Source organism: Mytilus californianus, unplaced genomic scaffold (genome assembly GCF_021869535.1).
Source record: "Mytilus californianus isolate M0D057914Y unplaced genomic scaffold, xbMytCali1.0.p SCAF_11, whole genome shotgun sequence".
Classification (NCBI taxonomy): domain Eukaryota; kingdom Metazoa; phylum Mollusca; class Bivalvia; order Mytilida; family Mytilidae; genus Mytilus; species Mytilus californianus.
In genome coordinates this window covers 50245458-50261340 of record NW_026262593.1, presented here as the reverse complement: position 1 = coordinate 50261340, position 15883 = coordinate 50245458, and the positions used below count along the sequence as shown (strand labels likewise).

General features: G+C 32.4%; 1 protein-coding gene across 1 annotated transcript in view; it reads left to right on the top strand.

Annotated features, from left to right (window-relative positions):
- The first annotated feature begins 5303 nt into the window (after window positions 1-5303).
- The window catches only part of LOC127720262 (neprilysin-1-like), a 71738-nt gene continuing 61158 nt past the window's right edge, over window positions 5304-15883 (top strand). Inside the window, exon 1 of the mRNA XM_052226757.1 lies at window positions 5304-5752. The gene's annotated coding sequence lies outside the window, so the exon portion shown is untranslated. The remainder of the gene's footprint in view (window positions 5753-15883) is intronic.

Genomic DNA, 15883 nt, shown 5'->3' with positions numbered 1-15883 from the left:
GTTTTGTTCTTTCTAAGTAAGCCAGTCACATTTTTAATAACTCGGACCGATCTGAAAAATAAAGAAATTATAGTCTTAATTTTATCTTAAGGATTACTTTGCTAAGGAAACGTTTTTAAATAGCAAGAGCCTCAAATAAATATCTTCAATGCTATGCTCATTGCAGTTCTGTATTATCATGATTATGATCGGACACTACTTAGGATTCGTGTTAAAATAAAATAGCCGGGAACAAATATAAGCTATATTTTAAAACAATGTATTATTATTCTCTTTCTATTTAAACTCTTATATCTATTCCAAATGAAATATTTCTTGAATAAATGAAAAAATTTGAATTTGAAGCGTACGAAGTAAAATATCCACAAACTTGCATTCTTTCGTTAAAAATAAAACTATACTAAACATATTATTAACGTCACAAAGACGAGGAGGTGGACACAAAAGGGACGATCAAAATTCACACAGTCGAACAGAAACCAACTTTGACTTAAGAAATAGTTCATGCAAGCCATAGATTTGTTGGAAATTTTCACATGGCCTGGGGTGTTATATTCAAATTTTATATCGAGCGTTTGTTCTTTAATGAATGATATACCAGGTATAAATTTAATTCAAGAAATATGTTTGCATTGAAGTCAATGAAAGATAGTTTTACTGAATTTACCCCTAAATAATCCAATTTGCCGGTTTAATAAATGTACGGAATACAACGTTTTAAAGGAGAGTTCATTCAGTTCTCTATTAACGATAAATCCGGCTCGATCCGAAACTCGTGTATTGGGTTGCTATGTCATCTACATTTGCGCGTTGCAGCAATAGTTTTCATCAAAACGCACAGTGCAAACAAAACTTTTTTTTTAAACAAGGAATGAATTCATACACAGTCATTTAGGTACTAGCTATAGTACATCAATAGGGAAATAAATGAAAAGCCAAATAATCTACGACCACATTTGACTGAGGGGTCAAGTTTTAGGTTTGTAAAGTGCAAAATACATCAATTTATTTAAACATACGTTTTCAATCAAACATTATTGGCAAAGTCTCTCACAAATACGTTAAAGCATTTATTCACAGTTAACACAATACTGTCTGTAACTTCATACTTTATTTGGCATTTATAACTTTTTATTCGAGTGTCACTGATGAGTCGTTTGTAGACGAAAAGTGCGTACACAATTTTAATCTTGGTATCTATGATGAGTTTATTAACACAATAATGATTTTTTCATTTCTCCTAAAATCATACCATCCCATCCATTAACCAGAAGTTAAACATAAGAACATGTTATGATGTATACATCTATAAATCCTCTATGGATTTGATTAGAGGGGTAAACTGATTTTTTCTGACTAGACTGGCAGTCGGTTGAATTAAAAGTGTTCAACTGAATCGTGATACACACTGTTTATTTAACTTTGTATCAGAAAATATAAATGATTAAAATTTGAATTGATCAAAGCGTTAAGTTTTTTTTCAAATTAACATATTCAACAGATTAATTAAAAGTGTTGTAATGTGTGCACTTTTATACATTTAACCAGGACGTGAAGACTATATGTGGTAAGCTACAACGTCTTTTTTTTTATTTTTAAGATTACATTTTATATGTCTATGCAATTTTTATTGCTTTGTATCCCTGTGTGTCGGATTAAACCAGTATCGAAAATATATTTACCAATGCTTGATTGAGTGTTGCTGTACTTCGTTCAAGTCCGGACGGCTATATATATCGCGATATTTACCAACAATTGATTGATTGAATGATAGTTAACATCACTTTCATCACTTTTGGCTAGTTGGTGGCGATCAGTTTGTATTGATGGAGGAAGTCGGAGTGTCCGAGTAAACCAACGACCTTCTGTAGGAAAACTGACAATCCTAGTCAAATAAGATTGGAGACGAACGCACCTGCCACGTTTAGGGGTTCGAACTCACAACCTCAGTGTTGACAGGCTAGTGATACAGTAGTTGGACCACTTAAACCACTCGGCCACCGAGGCTTCCTTTACCAATGACGTCAGGACAATATGGACAATTTTTATTGTCACCTTGATATCAACATTATGTTAGTATTTTATCTTACATTGTATAAGTATGTCAATGAATTCAATTTAATTACCATTTCAGTATAAACGTAATTTACTGAACATTCAAGATTTAACGTTTTGCACATACGCCACGTATAAACTAAAACCCGAATTTCTTAAAAGTAACACTGTTATTACAAAATGAACCACAAATGAATTGTTCAAAAGGGTTAAAAAAGTGTATTTATATTGTTTTTTGCATGTTATCATACATGTACCTGTATCTGTACCGCTTGTCAAAACATTAAGTTGGAACAACTTCTACACCCAGTTACTCAAATCAAACTGTAAATGGGCTCTACGTTGTGCATTACTCATTATCATACTTGCAGATTTACCGCTTGTCGAAAAATGGAGGCAATGCCATCGTAGCCACGATATTGATAGAGTTTTACATTTACAGACGGCATAAACAACCACCTCTTATGTTTACTGCTTCGATTTCAATTTTTGTGTGGCACAACACATTCTGCAGTAACTTTTATTTGTTGTTCCCTGATTTTATTCATCAATACACGACTCGTTTTCTAGTTATGTCACATTCCTATTAAATGTTGTCAACTTGACAAAAAGGCTTGACAAATGACAAATTCCACATTTCCATTCTCAATTTTATTTATTGCCCGAATAGTGTTTTTTTTTCGTAGACAAGGTACAATTGTCATCCTAACACTGAACACAATTTCATTTTTTCAATTTCTTTTTTTTTTCAAATAAACAGATTTTATTCTAAATTTTGACAGTTTTATCAACAACACCAAGACCACAGCACTGCACATCCATTCAATACGAACTCATTATTAAAAATTGATTCAGTGCACGTGTAAACTCCATGTGAATTAAATGGCATGTATCATTTTGGTCGTGCATTTCGCTCTTTCTTGAAACTCCCTTTTCGACTAAGAATATACGTAAAAATCTTAGACAAATCAGTTTGATAAGCAATATGGAGGATGTTTTTCTTTGGAGATGCGGAAGGTTACCCCCTCAAAACGGTCTTACTTTACCTCGCTTTGTGAATCTGCCGCAACAGTGCGACAATAATCTTGTTTTGCTATTTTAAACATAACAATCTGATTAAGATGAGATTTTAAAATCTGGACCGTTAGATGTGTTTGTCGCAGCGTGTAAGCTATCATACTTTCACGTCGCGGAAAAAAACTAATCTAACGGAGCATAGAGAAATGTATGATTTCAATCAGATTGAGACAAACAGTTCCGTTTTAAAAGACGAAAAAGCAATTAAATGTATTTTCACAAATTGTACATATAGTTAAAAAATTTTATTTGAAAAAATGTACAAAATACATCAGAAGTGTCAGAAATGAGAAAAATAAATTTCTCGATAATGCATGATAATATCGCGCATGATTTTATATATACCCATAAACATATGTACTTTAATGTCAATTTTGACAATCGTTTAGCATTATCAATACATTAAATCTATGGCAGCCTGGTAATTCATTATATCAAAGTAAAATAAACTGCTTTGATATTGAGATAGCGGCTATATTGAAATTTAAAACAGGATAAACGCTATAACAAGTTATACAGTGTATTTAACGGTAGACAGAAGTAAACAGATATTTTTTATGACATTGATTATGTCATGAGCATCAACATCAATTTATAGAATGAACTGGTACAACTCTGTATGCTATCATTCATCCTAACACATAGTTATAACGTTTAAACTCACTGCATTTGTTTTCACTTGTCTTAAGTCAGGAACTTGCTTCAGAGGTTGTCGTTTGTTGATGTGATTCTTAAGTGCTTCTATCTTGTTTCTCGTTTTTTATATAGATAAGACCGTTGGTTTTCCCGTTTGAATTGTTTTACACTAGTCATTTTGGGACCCTTTATAGCTTGCTGTTCGGTGTGAGCCAAGGCTCCGCGTTGAAGGCCGTACTTTGACCTATAATTGTTTACTTAATACGCATTGTGACTTGGATGGACAGTTGTCTCATTGTCACTCATACCACATCTTCTTATTTCTATTTATAGACAAGAAAATATATTGGGTACCAATACATAGCACAAAATCCGTTCATGCACAGCAAAGGAACAGCGCTTTTATTGTTGTTCCTCATCTCAAAGTCACAGTGAAGCCTTAAACACGGAGCCAAAAAAATCTCGCATAATTGCAAGTTTAAGACGGCCCATAGCACCGGTTTGAGTGGAATTCTTTGCAAACTAACCATCACATCACGGCACGACTGTGAATCGACGAGCAAAGCCAAAGCAATGTTTGACAGAGCCGACTATCAATGATCTCCAATTGACCCCTTGCTCTTTGATGAAAACACCCATAAAAATAACAGAAACAAAAAGCATTCAATTCGTCGATATGATTGAATGCAACCACTGACGAATTTTAAACTAGGCATTGTCAACATTGATACATGTAAATATTGAGCGGTAAAACTACCCTTTCCTGCGATAGTGATGTTACAGCACAACATAAGAACAAACGATAAAAATCAGTTGAAAAGGGCCAAAGCTCATTAAAGCTCTGAATATGCTGATAATCCTATTCTCCAATATTGACGGCTTTACTTCTGAAAAGATTCCAGTTCAATCTGATTCAACTTCACAAAAATAAACTCCTTTTTAGGAAATGGAGGTAGTCAGGTGAATGGTTCTTACTGGGAAAATCTTATCGAATAAAATCTATTCAATGGAGGCCTTATTTGAAACTGTTTTAATATAATGGGAAAAAAATATTCCTTAAAATGATACAAACATGTGCAAGTTTGTAGATTCAATAGAAACACTAATAATTTTATTATCAATAACAATTTCAAATATGAATTTAAAGTCAACTATAATTTGAAGATTTACAAATTCAAAATAAAATGAAACAGAGGTACTTTTCTTAACTACATCACAGACTACTTCTATATTGCATCTTTGATCATGAAAGAAAACTTGAAAGATTTCATAGCAGCCTATCAATGTATTGCGTTTTTTCAGAAGCAGATAGATTTCACTAAAGTAAGCCTCAGAAATTGAAGCTATATAGAAAACGCAGATGCATAATTGAGTGTACGTAAATTTTATTTATATTTTACCTATGAAGATTAAAAACATCCTGTCGTCAACTAATGCATACCCATTATATCTGAAGTAAGTAATCAATAATTCATCTGATAATGTTTCAATTTCATTACCGTTCATGATGTATACGATCCTTGTTTTTATGGGTTTTAACTTGTAAACGTGAAAGTGAAGGAAAAACTAATATGCTCTTATGTATATAAAATTTCTGAAACGAATTCAAAGTTTTAAGTACCGATTGCGGTCAATATCAAACAAAAAGTAAAAAAAAAGCTTTAAATTTGCATAAAAGCGATTGTGATCCTGATAAAAGCGACGAATAATGCTTTTATTGACTACGATTTCTCGTAGTGGTTGTAAAATCATTATTTCAGTATTGGAAAGCAGCAGAGTAGATTAAACAATTTATCCTATACTGCTGTGATACTAGTCTCATCTCGTATTGGATTTATCACATAGGAACTTTAGTAAACAATTAATTAATATAGAAGTTATTCACATGTTCTATTTTTTATGTAGTTGGAACTTAATTGTTTATGGTTTTTATATTGATGAGAGCAAAAAAAATTTAAACATTTCTGAAAATGATTCAAATGCGGTAAGTGGTTTTTTTTATATTCTCTTATGTCATTTTTATCAGCCTGAGTACTATAGAAAAAGGGAATACATGTCGAGTTCTGTTGAATATTGCTTTTTTAGTATGAGTAAACTTAGATGTGGGGTAAACGTCAATGAGACAGCAACCAAACGACAAAAATAAACGAAATCTAGGGGGAAACATTCTATATCTGTCTGTCCCAAGTCAGGAGCCTGTAAATCAGTGGTTGTTGAAGGTTTCTGTCTGTTATTTTTGTTTTGTTCGTTTATACATCAGGCCGTTAGTTTTCTCGATTGAATTGTTTTACATTTGTCATTTTTTGGCCTTTTATATCTTAATAAGCGGTATGGGATTTGCTCAATGTTGAAGTCCGTATGGTGACCTTTAGTCGTTAACTTCTACTTAATTTGATATCTGATGGGCGAGTTGTCTCATTTGCAATTGCCATATCTTCTTATCTTTAAGTTGGCTTTTTTCTTTTGAATTGTTTCACATTTTTCATGTCGGTCTTTTTATAGCTGACTACTTGATATGGAATTTGTTCATTGCTGAAGGCCGTACGGTTCCTTAAAGTTGCTTAAATCTACGTCATTTTCTACATAAACTCTGGTGGATAGTGTCTCAGGGACAATCATACCGCACTTGCTTTTATTATACAATCTTCAACTGTTAAATTCATTTCTTAAAATTGATTTATTGTTGGTACCTAAACGTAAAATGGCAACAAATCGTATTTGTGATAACGTTGTTTGTTTTTACATATAACGCTGATGGCTAATTTTGCATATCAGTGATATTTTCGCTATCAGTAGACATCCGATATCGTTTTAATATGTTTCTTAGACGATCTTAGGCTAAATAATATTAAGCATCTTATTCTCAAAAAGGGACAGACAAATTGATTTCCTTAATTATACTTTTCTTTTATTTTCACTTTTTTAGATTACAAAAATTATTTAGAATTATAAAATGGAAATGCAATTTAAGATACTAATCCCATGAGGGAAATGATTGAGAATTTTAAAATCAATCATGTGTTACCGCAGAAGGAAACCAACACGATTTACCATTACATATAAGATCTTATGAGAGAGCTAGCCGTGACGTTTCAGTCATCTGAATCACGTAGAGCCCTCGTTAGATGTATAAAGAATAAATTAGTCAAATTGTAACATAAAAGCAAAAATATTATACTTGAGTAAAACAGATTGTTTATAAAAATTAGAAGATGTACAATGTAGTGTGATTGCCAATGAGACAACTTTCCACCAAAGACCAAATGACGTAGAAGTTAGCAATTATTGGTCACCGTACGACCTTCAATAATGAGTAAAAGCCATACCGCGTAGCATGCAAGCTATTTCATTTGTTAAACCCCCAATCAATTATTAAACAACAGATTACGTGCTACTATCGGGCTACATTGTGTTGTTGGGTTGTTGTCTTACGAACGTATACTTCACATCTTCGTTCCTTTTTTTTTAACGTTGCCTTTAACTATTAACAATGTGTTCATTAAATATGAACTATTTATCAATGCCATGTGTTGTAGTTAAAATGGATTTTAATAAGATTTACGATAAACACTACAAAATTATATATTTGATTGATATTTGAAATACCTCATCGTATTTAATCGCACTTAAAGCTAATGCTTTTATTTGGGTGCATGTCCAAATTTTAATTCAGACATACATTTTGATTGTTGTTTGCTTAACGTCCAGTAGCAAATATACAGTACATATGTACTGAAGTGGGGGTTCGTCTGCTTGGTAAAAATATAAAAATTATCAATAGTAACACATAGAAACAATACCACATCGAGAAAAATGTGAAGGTAATAAAGAAATATGTGAAGCTTAATCGATAAATATATTAAAGTAAAAAATGGGAGAAATATGTGAATGTTAATCAAGAAATATGAGAAGGTATTATACTAAATCGAGGAATAGGAGAAGGTAAATCGAGAAATACGAAAAGGTAAATCAAGAAATAGGAGAAAGTAAATCGTGATATAGGTGAAGTTAGTTCGTGAAATGCGAAGTTACAGCAAGGCATATTCATGGAACGCATACAATTCAAATAAGTTTCCATTGTCTTTTTATTTTAATTAAACATAAACAAAGTTAACTTAAACCCCTCTCCCTAAAAAAGGATTAAAAATACCCCACTCCCCCCCCCCCCCCCCGAAAAAAAAAAGAGAGTATCATAAGTGCAATCATATATAAAAATAAAACCAGAAGTTGGTATAAAACGGATCTTGTTTTCACATATTTATTAATTCACACAAGCATTTCACAATACTACAAGTTTTATAGACGTGTATGTATATGAATTAATCTAATATCCATACAAAAAGGTTAAGTCGCCTCGGTAGTCTCGAAGCATCGGGTGTGGGAGGGGAATTGGTGGTGTTTATCCCTGACCAGTTCAGACCAAAGATCTCTCCAATCAGCATGCGGTGTTTAAAACAAAGTGCAAAAATAAAAATGTCCAGCTGGAAAAACACGTCTTTCTATAGGGACTTCAGCATGTGAAATAAAATCAGTCTAGTACAGAGCAACAATTTCCTCGACTTGAGCTGGGGTAAAAACTGGTCGCTAGAAGTTTTACTTACTTCTATCAATCCCCAAAAAGATAAATTAATACGATGATGTCAAAATTGTCTGTAAGTATTATTTACTCTTTCAATCCACCCTAATCGGAATCTTTCAATTTATTTTATTTGCGTCTGCATACCAAAAATTCCATGACTTAAACCAATCAATTAATCCTAATAAACAGCACAGTTTGTCCATTTAGACGCGATTTTTAAGAGGGAAGCTTATCTGTTTCTATGATAATTTTGAACAAAGACAATTTTTGTATTATCTGTCACCACCCGCAGAATACAACATGGAATAAAATTTGCGAGAAACACTTTCAAATCCCGAACGAGAAATAGAAATGTAATTCATATGTATGACGTCATCGCAAGAACAAAGTAAATAAAACTTTATACTCAATTTATACTTTGCTTTCGGAATTATTAACTGAACGTGTCAATTCTATCGATCTTAAATAATTTGATTTAAATGCTTTCGTTTGTAATTTTAAACTGATTCCAAAGCTTACTGAAAGAGATCACATATCATAAATTCTTGGAGACGATTGATATCTATTTGAGTATTTAGGAGGTAAGTCGTCAAACTTACTGTTGTAATTTGAAGAAAAAAAAATTAAGACGTCTTATCAATTTATTTTAAATACAATGAAGTTGAAAACCATGCACAAACTAAACAAGAATAAATTAGCTTAATTAGAGGCAACAGTACTTTACTGGTGTTCAGATCTCATAAAAAAATTATAAGATAAGACACGAATCTATGTAAAAAAAGAACTAAGGGAATCGCATGAACCGTTGGCTCCAAAAATGGATCGAGATATGCATCGCTCAATGTCACAACAATATAGGTAAATTAACACATCAGACGTTTATTCTGTAATATCGTAAAGCATGCCGCTAATGAGTTGAGCCACAGACACGTAATTATAGGGTGGCTGAGATCAGAAATGCAAGTGTCTGTCCCAAATCATGAATATTGTTATTGTGGTTTGTTGTTGCATGTATATCTAAAGTTGTCTGTCCTTCAGAGAACTTGTCGTTGATAGGAGATAGAAGATATACGATTGTCTCTGTTAAAAGAAAAGCGCAACTTTTCTAGACTTAGATTTGAAGCTTGTCCTTCTGCTTAGACATTTGAATTTTTTTGAAGATCATATGTTCACCTCCAGATGTCGTTTGGCTACTTTTTGTCTCTTTGGTTGATGTACTACACTAATTAATAAACAATTTTTGCTTTAAAAAAAATCAATAGGGGAGGGGAACAATCTCGTACATAATGCATTGATTCTGATGTTTTACATATTGTATATAAATACATTGTAGATGTCTTTTTGTAATTTTTATCGTTTGGTTGTTATCTTAATGGACCATTCATTTCATTTAATTTCCGGACAGGGGGAGTGGATGGTTACCTTGTCAAAGACCCCCTTAAGAAAATTTTCAGTCAAATTTCAATCCCTCAGATGCTTTGCTTACAATCCCTCAGATGCCAAATTGTGCCATCAACCCCTCATTTTTGTCGAGCCTTCGACTTTTGTCGAAAAAGCGAGACATAGCGATCCTACATTCCGTCGGCGTCGACGTCGTCGTCGTCGTCGTCGGCGGCGGCGGCGTCCACAAATATTCACTCTGTGGTTAAAGTTTTTGAAATTTTAATAACTTTCTTAAACTATCCTGTATTTCTACCAAACTTAGATAAATGCTTGTTTATGATCATAAGATAATATCCAAAAGTAAATTTTGTAAAAAAAAAATCTATTTTTTCCATATTTTACTTATAAATGGACTTAGTTTTTCTGCCAGGAAACATTACATTCACTCTGTGGTTAAAGTTTTTGAAATATTAATAACTTTCTTAAACTATCCTGGATTCTACCAAACTTGGAAAGAAGCTTGTTTATGATCATAAGATAGTATTCAGAAGTAAATTTTGTAAAAAAAAAATCATTTTTTCAGTATTTTACTTATAAATGGACTTAGTTTTTCTGCCAGTTAACATTACACTCACTCTGTGGTTAAAGTTTTTAAAATTTTAACAACTTTCTTAAACTATCTTGGATTTGTACCAAACTTGGACAGAAGCTTGTTTATGATTAAAAGCTAGTATCTAGACTAGAAGGAAATTTTGTTAAAATTTTGTTCCATTTTTTCCTAATTTTACTTATAAATGGACTTAGTTTTTCTTCCAGTTAACATTACATACAGTCTGCAGTTTAAGTTTTTAAAACATTTATTAGATTCATAAACTATCCTGGATTTTTACCAAACTTGGACAGAAGCTACTTACAATCAAAAGATAGTACAGAGAGCAATATTTTTATTATTTTTTTTCCTCATTTTTGTTGAGCCTACGATTAACAGCAAAAGTAGGCGCGACACTGGGTTCCACGGAACCCTTACAAATTTTTACATATTCCCCACATCTCATTTTACTCAAAAATGTAATAATCCTCTCACTATGCCATTTAATTTTACGTTGATCGCTTTATTTCAGAAACGTTCTAGGTTTGATTCGTTGTTGGTTCAACCCTGTTCTTTTTCATTTTACACACATAAGCCACGTGATAACGTCACAAATCTTTGCAGTGTTTGAATCTGCAACCAAACTTATAGGTGATGTCACATGCAAAAGGTTTTTATCGAGATGAGGGGGTCAATATGAAAAAACATTTGGTCGAATTTTTTAAATAGAAATATATTTAGATTATTCCGTTTGCCTAATTGTACATGTCCTGTGTGAAATGCTAGTCTAATATAAAAATAAGAAGATGTGGTATGATTGCCAACGAGACAACACTCCACCAGAAACCAAATGACATAGAAGTTTACCACTTTAGATAAGCAAAACCCATACCGCATAGTCAGCTATAAAAATCTTCAAAATGAAAAATGTAAAACAATTCAAACGCGAAAACTAACGGCCTGATTTATGTGCAAAACAATGAAAGAAACACAAAAATGATACACAGCAACAAACGACAACCACTGAATTACAGGCTCATGACTTGGAACAGGCACATACAAAATTTGGCGGGCTTATCATATCATGATGCATATATAAGTGTAACCTCAGACGACTTTTTTAACCTCCAAAATGAAACAACAGTTATCCCGGAACTCCTCTAATGTATCAAGGTCGGAAACGTTTTTCCATATTCACACAAGGTTTATATTTAAGCTATTTTGAATGTAAAGCAGAGTCGGCGGATTTTACGAAAATATAATAGGGAATCATTTTTCGTGTATGAAGTTAATTTCTATCAAATGTACCATAGTGTTACATTAGTTGTTTATCCATGCAAACAATATGATGATTTGTTTTATTCATCGATACTACATATATATTGAAATAGTTTTTGGACATATATTCAGACTTTTAGCTTGACATAATGGATAGACACATATTATGATGAACACCGTAGTTTGACCTAGACGTCTTTTTAGATATTTGTGTCGTTGAGTCACTATCTCTCTGACTTGTACGAAAAATAATTTTTACAAAAAATGTCAATATTAGGACTAAGAATAGAGATAAAACATTAGCGTAACTTCAGGGAACACGAACGGTAGGTATAGTGTCCGGCTGAGATTGTTTTATTTTTCGAGTGAGTCGGCCCATTTTTTTCGAGTGTAGATCAGGTTTTGTCGAGTGATATACCATGCGATCAGATCGATTTACTGTTATTTCGCGACTATAATAGTTTTATTCGTGACTCTTCGTCTTATTCTTAATGCTTTACATGTTTTGAGCACAAACGACGCACAATTTTCTTGTAGTTCACTTATAAAAACTAACTTTTTCTAGACTGTAACTGTAATTCTTCAATTAATAATATATCATTTTATTTGAAAACAGTGACGAAAAAACATAAGAGCAAGAAAACTAAACAAAAGCAGTAAGAATTCAGAAAAAATCAATATAAACCCAAATATATTGGATATGGGCAGAAATTTTGCCTTGCAACAGGCCACATATGGACCCCTTAAAGTGCAGTGAGCGTGAAATCCTTTCAGGTTAACAATTTTAGAAAGGGTTGTTATAAATCATGTCAGTACCGAAGTAATGACTTCTGAGATGATTTTAAACTCGGGGACTTATCCGATGTATTTGATAAATAACGAAACAAATAATATGTAAGCTTTGATACGATTCTTTTGAAATAATAAAAAAAAAAAGAAATGTATATATAATATTCGTACACCTCACAAATATACATTGTCAATTTTTATTCCGTTAATTTCTGATGGAAATGAAGCTATGATGGTGCTTCATTCCTGTGTGACCAAGCATAGCATATGATTGATCAGACCCCTCTTCGCAATGGGAACATTTGAACACTGTTCTTGATTTCCATTTCTAGAACGATAAAACATATTACCACCAAGACACATAGTAAATGAAACATTTAGGATGTATTTTCTGTTAAAAGAAACACACATTTGCCATCTTTCAAAACAATGAGTTCATACGTCTAAATCCAACAAGTCTGAGCTAATATAAAGATTGTTTACATCATGAAATATTTACTCTATGAAATCCATTTCAGTACACTAACATGAATATTTCTGAATACAAATGAACGATGCCTGTTATGAAATGTACGTGTTAATACAGCATTATCAAACTGGTTTAATGCATTGTTTCGTGCTTTGAAAGTACTTTATTTAGATCTTTTCATTGTGTTTTAAATGAAAATGCACCGAAATATTACATTTTAAGCCATAGGATTATTTTTTTCACTCAATAAAACAAGAAAGCACTCGAAAAAACACGGATTGCTCTGGAAAAACGAGGATATATATTACTGAATTTACTCTCCAAAATGTCCCTTTCAATGCAAAAACAAGATTTTTGGTGAATTGTCTATATATCTAAGTGTATATAGATTTCATGTATGCATTTCCGTTGACACTTGCATTGGTATGTGTACAAAAAATGGCATTAATCCATATTTTGGAATAAAGCATTGTAAAACTAAATTAAACGTTTTTAAAACGAAATAATGTTGGGTTGATAATATCTTTTTATCATAAATACTAATTTACCTGCTATGATCTTGTATATTAGGTTCTAGCATCTTTATTTGAAGTCTTACCAGAAAGGAAGTCTGTTTGTTTACATTCTTAATAATATTCACTAGAAAAAACGTGGTCACACTCGAAAAAAAAGATCAAATCACTCGAAAAAAACTTTGTGAAAAAAACACGATCCCAGCCGGACACTATACCTACTGTGTATCTGTGTAATCGTGCATTCCGTAGAACAAATCCAAATATTCAAAAAACCACAGATCAATCCAATACTATTCACCAGGACTGGAGTGATTGTAAGTAACACCACATCAAACAGATTGTAAACTGAATTGCGGTCAGGTTAACTACACCTATCATTTTGATGAATGCAAACTATATAAAAATAAAGTTATATCGCATGATTGCTACTGAGACAACTATCCATCAATGATTTGCACTTAAGGATGTTCGCTTGGCATGTTTTGGAATTTTTGACAGATTTTCGGAATCCTTAAGTTTTATCCATTTGAATGCCTTAAAAAATTTTGCCCACTAACCCCCATTTTTCTTTTTATAACTCTTTTACATGTATAATTTTAAGCCCTCTGTAAAAGTCTTATAAAATCTTTGTTATTTTTTAATAGTTTTTGTGAACTTAAACTCGTCAATGATAAAGCTATGAAAAATCAAGAGAGAACATTTTCCCGGCAAAATTTCAATGGCTAATAACCCGAAAACGAGCACACAGACCTATATTTTGTTTCCGCTTATTTGGTTCCTTTACCAATCCCCTATCAATATATACTAGTGTTATGAAAAGCTTGTTATTTTGAAACTGAGTAGCGAACTTCCTTAAGCAACTGTAGGTCACCTTATGGACTTTAACAATGGGCAAAACCCATACCGTATAGTCTGCTATTAAATACCCCGAGAAAACCAACGGCCTTATTTATTCCTAACTTTTCGTGTGGAGTGTAGTTTATGAATGTATTTTCATAAAATATTGCTACACGCTTTGGTCGTTATTAACAGAACTGTATAAGCGCACGTATTGTAGATATTTCAAAACCCGACATCAAGTTCAGTTGCAAATATATACTTTTGTTATTGAAAAAATAATCTACTAACTGAAATGTAATCCGCTGAAAACAAGCATTTTATTAGACATACGTATTGGGTAACATGTAACAATAAAAGCTTCTTTGATTAAGCTCAAATAATTGAAATGTGATACTAATTTGCCCTGGAAACTGAGTGTGCATATTTTGTTTTATTAACCAGACGATATTGAACAAAAGTCATATATTTATTCAATTCTTTAGTGACTATCAAAAATGTTTTAATATAGTCGGCATTATAGTTAAAACCTTTAGCAGTACAGAGAGTGTGTGTAAATACTTTTTTTGATGATGACTAAAGAAAGTACCGATAAACATCGTGTAAACTTTAATAGTTGTTGGGACGATTACGCGCCTTTTCATTATTTGATATACTGGGTATTGCGTACAATCAACTGAATGATTGTCTCTATAGTTCACTCCATATCCTTTACTTTCCAGTTTCGTGTAATTTTAGGCGAATACTGTTAATTGAGTGTATAACATGTATTCATATATCTTGACGACATGAATATGATTTGTGCTTTGTAATTGGCCAATACGCTAAACAAAGGAGTGAAGATATCAAGGTGGCGCTCAAAACTTACAACAACTTAAATGAGGGTCTGGATGGGTCGTCCTTCATTTCTGTATTCTTTAATTTTTAGGTAATTTTTATCTATTCTTTATATTTTTTGGCCATTATTATCAATTCTATATATTTTAGCGCACCATTCTACTCTATTTTTTATTTATTTGCCCTATTTTTCTCTATTCTTTATATTTTTGGCCCTTTTTCTGTACTTTTTACCTATTTTTCTCTATTCTGTAAACCCCATTCACACCCTCATACATGGAAGATAATAGACTAATAAAAACAAAACTCCACAAACACTACATAGAAAACCTTAGATTGAGCAACACAAGCCCCATGAAAAAACTTGGGTGAACTCAAGTCCCTCGGAAAAATTATTATTGCTTGGTTCACTTGGTTCACTTGTGAAACCCATCGCTAGCAGAAACCACGCCATAAATAAAGTAGGAGCTTTATGCCTTATCGGACTGGTAGATGTCTTTAATATAAACTCATCATAGATATCAGGATTAAATTTCAAAGTTTTGTAAACAGTTAATACATAATTATGACCATATCAATGATAATTCGTGTCAACACTGAAGTGCTAACATTCTAGCTCACAAGTTAACAGTTTCCAGAAAGATATCTCACTCAACCCGGGCATTGTGTACCTACCCCAGTTAGACCAGTCAAGCGGAAGCACTTCATACTAAACATGTGCGCATGACCAACATTTTACAACCCTTTAAAATTACAAAAAGAAGCTTCAATATTTATAATTACACGTGTATGCTATCACAGTAAAATTAAAAGTTATATCAAACATTTCATTCGTTTCT